This window comes from Orycteropus afer, unplaced genomic scaffold, assembly GCF_000298275.1.
Source record: "Orycteropus afer afer isolate SDZICR_OR568_19922 unplaced genomic scaffold, OryAfe1.0 scaffold00042, whole genome shotgun sequence".
In the NCBI taxonomy this organism is placed as follows: Eukaryota; Metazoa; Chordata; class Mammalia; order Tubulidentata; family Orycteropodidae; genus Orycteropus; species Orycteropus afer.
Genome location: NW_006921629.1, coordinates 11,288,606 through 11,294,432, shown reverse-complemented (window position 1 = coordinate 11,294,432; position 5,827 = coordinate 11,288,606). Strand labels below are relative to the sequence as shown.

Here is a 5,827-nt window from a genome sequence, read left to right as displayed (position 1 = left end):
GGTTTAGTCCACTTTTGTATCCTTCCCTTCAAGGCTCAAGGGTCCAAGATTATCTTCTGTGTCTGTGTTAATTGGTTTCCCTTTTCTTTGTTGAAGAGCGTCTGTGCTGTCCTTCTGCCTAGTCCGCCATCTTCCGGAAGTTGTATTTTAGATTCTTAAACTCCGTGATTGATAGATGTGAATTGATGGAAAGACATAGTATTGTTTTTTCCCTAAGTGTTTGTTTTGACCCCCCTCCCAAAAATACAAAACAAAACAAAACAACTTATGATTAGGTACATATGGTGAAAATGGTATTTCAGATCCTTTAGAAACCATGAGTTGGGCTTTTGGTTCTTTTGGACAATTTATTATTATGTTCTGATTGAATCAGGGTCACTGTCTGTACCTCTCACCCTTACACATTGTTCCTCAGGAACCTTACATGCTTCAGTATTCCTTCTCTTAAATATTTATTCTAGAGCTTCCTCGTGTTGATTTTTTTAAAAAATTGAGATGTAAGTCACATAAGTTCAGCATTTAAAAACGTGCAATTAATTCATTTTTAGTATATTAATAAGATTGTGCAACTCTCACTGCTGTCTAATTCTAGAACATTTTCATCGCCCCATAAAGAAACCTGTACTCATTACTTCCCATTCCTCCCAGTCTCTGACAACCACTCATGTACTTTTTCTCTCTATGGATTGGCCTATTCTGGACATTTCATATAAATGGTATCATACAGTATGTGGCCTTTTTGACTTTCCATTGACTTTTAAACATGTTCAACTCTTCACTGGGAAAAATGAAAAAAGCTGACAAAACCTCTTTCAGCACTATCACTACTATTGCCTCACCTCTCTTCTCTGTACAACCCACCTTCTTGAAAGAACTGTTTTTGTTATCCATTTTATCCATTTCTGTCACTACCAGGGCAACTCTTGAAAAGGTCCTTAGTGATCTCATGCCATTAAATACAACATTCAGTTCTCAGTTGACTTCTGAGAAGCAGGTTACTTGCTGACAGTGTTCTTCTGCATGAACACTCTTATCTTGGTTTCCTTGGCATAACACAATTCTGGTTTTCTGTCCTCCACTCTGACTTCCCCCTCTGTCTCTGTCTTGTGTAGTTTCCTCTGTAATGATTGTGTATATAACCCTTAAGGGATTCTTCAAGGCTTTCTTTTTTTTTTTTTTCCCCTTTGTATTTTCTCCTTAAACACGCTCATCTATGCCAGGGCTTTGCTAGTTTGTAGATCATTTCTCTGAACCCTTTCTCTGGCCTTCATACCCAGAGGTCTTCACTTGGGTGCCCCAAATATGGCTTTAATTTATGATATTTTTCCTTAGAATAATTCTCTGCCATTGTTTCCAGCATCTGTCTATAGTGTTGAACAAGCTAGAATCCTAGGAAACATCTGTGAAATATCTTCTCTCATCTTGTGTATCAGTCCATCACCAAATACTGTAGATTTCCCATCCTAGATATTTTTATTCCTTTCACTTTTCCCCCCCTCTCCTATTGCCCCCTTTGTCAAGTCTTTTAACTCAGAACAGTAGCTTTCTAATTGTTGTTTCTGCTGCTACTTTGGCCCATCTTCATTCCATATGGAACCTAAATCCTTAACTGCGATTATAAATTGACCCATTTTTATTATTAACAGCTTCTACTTTCAGTTTCCAAAGAGTACTGAATTTCATGGTAAAAGGCTTTGCATAATCTGGCCCCTATAAAACCCTGTAGAGCAGTTCTACTCTTCAACACATGGAGTCACTGTGAGTTGGAATTGACTCGACACCAGCCAACAATACCATCTTCCTCTCCAGCTTTATTGTGTACCGTGCATGCTTACTCTGCCCTCTGTGTTTTAGACACAATAGGTCTCTAAATACTTGGCATGCCCTATATGTTCTCTCCTGTCTTGAGGTCTTGTATCTTACCTATCTGCTGTTCTTAACCCAGAACCCTAGAATGCCATGTTCCTTTCCCCTACTTTCTTTCCTTTATTAATTTTTATTTTGCCTTCAAGTAGTGCTGGTGGCACAGTGGTTAAGCACTTGGTTACTAACCGAAAGGTTACTGGTTTGAACCCACCATTATTTCTACTCTATGGAAGAAAAGACCTACAATCTGCTCCCATAAAGATTTCAGTTTAGGAGACCCCAGGGGACAATTCTGCTCTGTTATATATGGTCACTGTGAGCTGGCACACAGCAAGAACAATTCTGCTTTCAATTCTTAGCTCAGTTACCTCTTCAGAGAAGTCTTCCCTGAGTTTCCTGAGGTAGATGCACTTAGTAGGTGTTCATAGCACCTTGTGCCTATCTTTTACAGCATCCCCCACAGTTCCAATTTTACGTGTATTTTATGGATCTTGGAGTGATAATAACCTGTCCTTTACCAGATTGTCAGCTTTATGAAGGAAGGGATTATGTTTTGTGTGTGCTTGCTGTTACATCCTCAGCATCTTACATAATGTCTTCATGTAGTTGACACTTAATAAATCTCTCTTGAGTAAATAAAAGAATGAGTGCCAGCTCTCACAACTTTAAATAAATTTTAACCTATCTGTATAACTTAGTTGAACAAAATAGTACTCAAAGGGAAGAAACTTTTTTTACTTTACCTTTAAAAATGTGGAGTAGCCAAGTACCCCAACTTTCTTTACAATTCAGTTATTTACAATAGAGAATACAACCTACCAGCTTAGGAGTGAAGCTTGCAGTTGTTGTTTATTGCTCAGATAGTATTTTAAGAATTGGGAAATTTTACATAAAAATATGGATTGCTGGTTTTATTTGAAAAGTTTAGAGATCTGACAAAACCGGGCCACCAGGTCTACTTGGCATTAATTGCGTAGAACTGAGTAGTGGCTGTATCTTTTGAAGTGATTATTGCTGTCATTTGGTATAGTGTTACTTTAAAAGTGTGGTCGTTGGACTGTCTGCTCTCCCATGAGCTGTTACTGTCCATAGAGATAAGGACCTGGTGCCAGAATGTAAATCAAGAATATCACTAAGCATCTGTTTAGTTCAGCTGACATTTCTGGGGTTGCGTGATTTTCTTGAATATTTGATTTACATTCTGGCACAAGCTCATTATCCTGTCAAGAACTGGCATTTAGAGCAGCACTGTGACACATCTTTCTCCTGCAGAACGGCTGGTGGGTTTGAACTGCCAATCTTTTGGTTAGCAGCCGAGCACGTAACCACTGTGCCACCAGAGCTCCTCCTGATGACTGTAGCTTATAAATATTTGAATTTGCAGCCCCTGATGTTCATAATTTCTTTGGTGTGCCAAGGCAAGATAACATCCAGAAGTTGACAATCATGTTAATATATACTATTCTTAGTAATACTATTAATAGCTTTGTTTTTATAAGGCACCTCATTATTAAGCTTGTTGGATAAGATAATTCTGAAGTTTTACATTTGAGATTTTTAGACTTTATATGATGTTGAGATATTTTCTTTTTGTGTATTTCACAATGCAGTTTAGTAGTAGTTTGAACTGCCATTGTAGAATAAAGGACATTAATTTATTTTTCAACATGAATTTCTTTGAATGCCTTAGTATAATACTCAGATGTAAACTTTCCATGTATAAAAATTGATTCTCATCGCTTTGTCATTGAAGTAAATAGAACTGACCCATCTTTTTCACACACTAGACTAATTGCACAGGAGTAAAATGCTGTATTCTTGTTGGATTAAAACCAATATTTTTATAGATTTCATACCTTTTCATTGCTACATCATTTAGCTTGTTGATTCTGAGTTTGTATTTCTTTTAAGTGAGGAAAAAATAACAAAGGTAGAGTGAATCCCTTTTTTTTAAAGTGAAAACTGAGGTAGTTGCTATGCAATTGAATGAAACAGAAATCAGTTCATGGTGGCTTGCTTGTGGATTAACTTTATCAGCCCTTACAGGTGACAAAATTAATATATATCCAGTTCTGATGTCTAAGAATAGACTTAGTAGTGCCCTTTTAAATAGGCTTAGTGTATTTTGAGACTTTTTATTGCTAGCATATAGTTATACAATAAACTTCCACTTCTACTGTTCTATAGAAACTGTTCTTTTAAAAATATCACCAATCCCCACCTAAAAGTAAAATGACTTTTAAAAGTTATTACCTTACTTGACCTCACGCCAGCATGTTATATTTTTGACCATTACTACCTGTTGCTTTCTTTCTTTTTTTTTTCCTTCTAGATTAGATTAATAGCTTTTTTTGGGGGGGGGGGTATAATAAAATAATTAGTTCTTAGATTTAGTTCATCTGTGTCATCATATTCTTTTTCTAATGCAGTAATTTCTACTTTTATTAATTTGTTTCTTCTGCTTTCCTTCAGTTAATTTTGTTCTTTTATTTTTCTTTAAGTTGAATGCTTTGTTTCCGTTCTTCCTTGTTTAGTAAGCTAAATGCTTTGAATATTCCTAGATAGAACTTTTGCTCTATCCAAGATTATTCTAAAATTTTGGTTTTGATTTCCTCTTAGATTTAGGAAAATTGTTAAGGAGACTGCTTGCAAATTTCCAGATTGTGGTTTGTGTGTTTCTGTGTGGCTGTTTTTCTAAGTTTAATAATAATATTTGATTATAACAACATGATTGGAGAATGCTTTCTGCACTATTTCTGCTTTACTGAGATTTTCTGTATGGTTAAATGTGCCTGGTTTGTATGCAGATTCCTATGGGGAAACTGAGAAGAACATGTATTTTGTGTTTTCAGGATTTAGAGTTTAACAATACATCTATTAAATCAGCCTTACTAATTACTCTATTTAGATCTTTCATATCCTTGCTCATTTTTATTTGGTTTATATCATGTCCTGAGAGAAGTACATTAAAGTTTCCTGCCACTAATATGAATATATATATTTTTCCCCCCTTGCATTTCTGTAGTTCTTGCTTTATGAAGTTTTAGTGCTTTGTGTTTTGGTATACATGTATCGATGATGATGAAATCCTTGTGGTTTGTACCCTTTGCAGTGGACCCTTTATCTCATTTAATATTTTGTCCAAAATTTAAGGTTAGTTGTAGTAAGATCCTGACCCCCTGCTTTGTTTTTATTGCAGTCCTGTGGTATATTTTTGCTTAGCTTTCATTTTCAATCTTTGGATTTTTTTTTTTTTTAATTGTAGTTTGGATGAAAGTACGATCTGTTTGTTTTAGGCATAGTATTTGTTTATAACAGTGTTTTGCGATTAGTTGTTTAGTCTTTGTGATCTAGTATGAGAGTCTTTTATAAGCTTACCATTTACATTTATTTCACATTTGTTTTATGTTTTGCTTTGTTCTTATTACTACTTTTATTTTTTAACATATACTCGCTGATCTGTGTTTTTTCCCTCTCTCATTTGAGTCTCTTTCAATAATTTTAAGTTATATTATGCGGTTTTTTTAGTGGTTATTTTTATGAATATAACTTTATACCATATGCCTTCATCTCAGTCTTTAAACCATACCTGTTGACTATCATTATCAGTAATAACAACATTAGTATACTTCCATTTTTTTGTGCTTCCCTTTACTGTCTGATTTAAGCTGATTACATTATTTTCTTAGTTCTTCTGGCATTTTTATCTGTAAATGTATATTGCATCTCTAGTACTTAATTTATCACCTTTAAATGAAATCTTTGACTCCATATATAAAAGATAATCAACTTACTTAATTAGTACTCTAGTACTTCCTTTCTGGGTTTTCCAAGGTAACCTTCCCCACCTTTGTTAAGTACATCGATTTCTTAAATGTACTTGTATGTACATTATCACGGTTAATAAACATTTACGTTCTATTATATTCTATATAGCTTCAGTTCACTGATTTTTTTTTTT

General features: G+C 34.8%; 1 protein-coding gene across 1 annotated transcript in view; it reads left to right on the top strand.

The window, feature by feature from the left end:
- Window positions 1-5,827, top strand: part of METTL16 (methyltransferase 16, N6-methyladenosine) — a 110,091-nt gene that overhangs the window by 38,628 nt on the left and 65,636 nt on the right. The gene's annotated exons all lie outside the window — the stretch shown is intronic.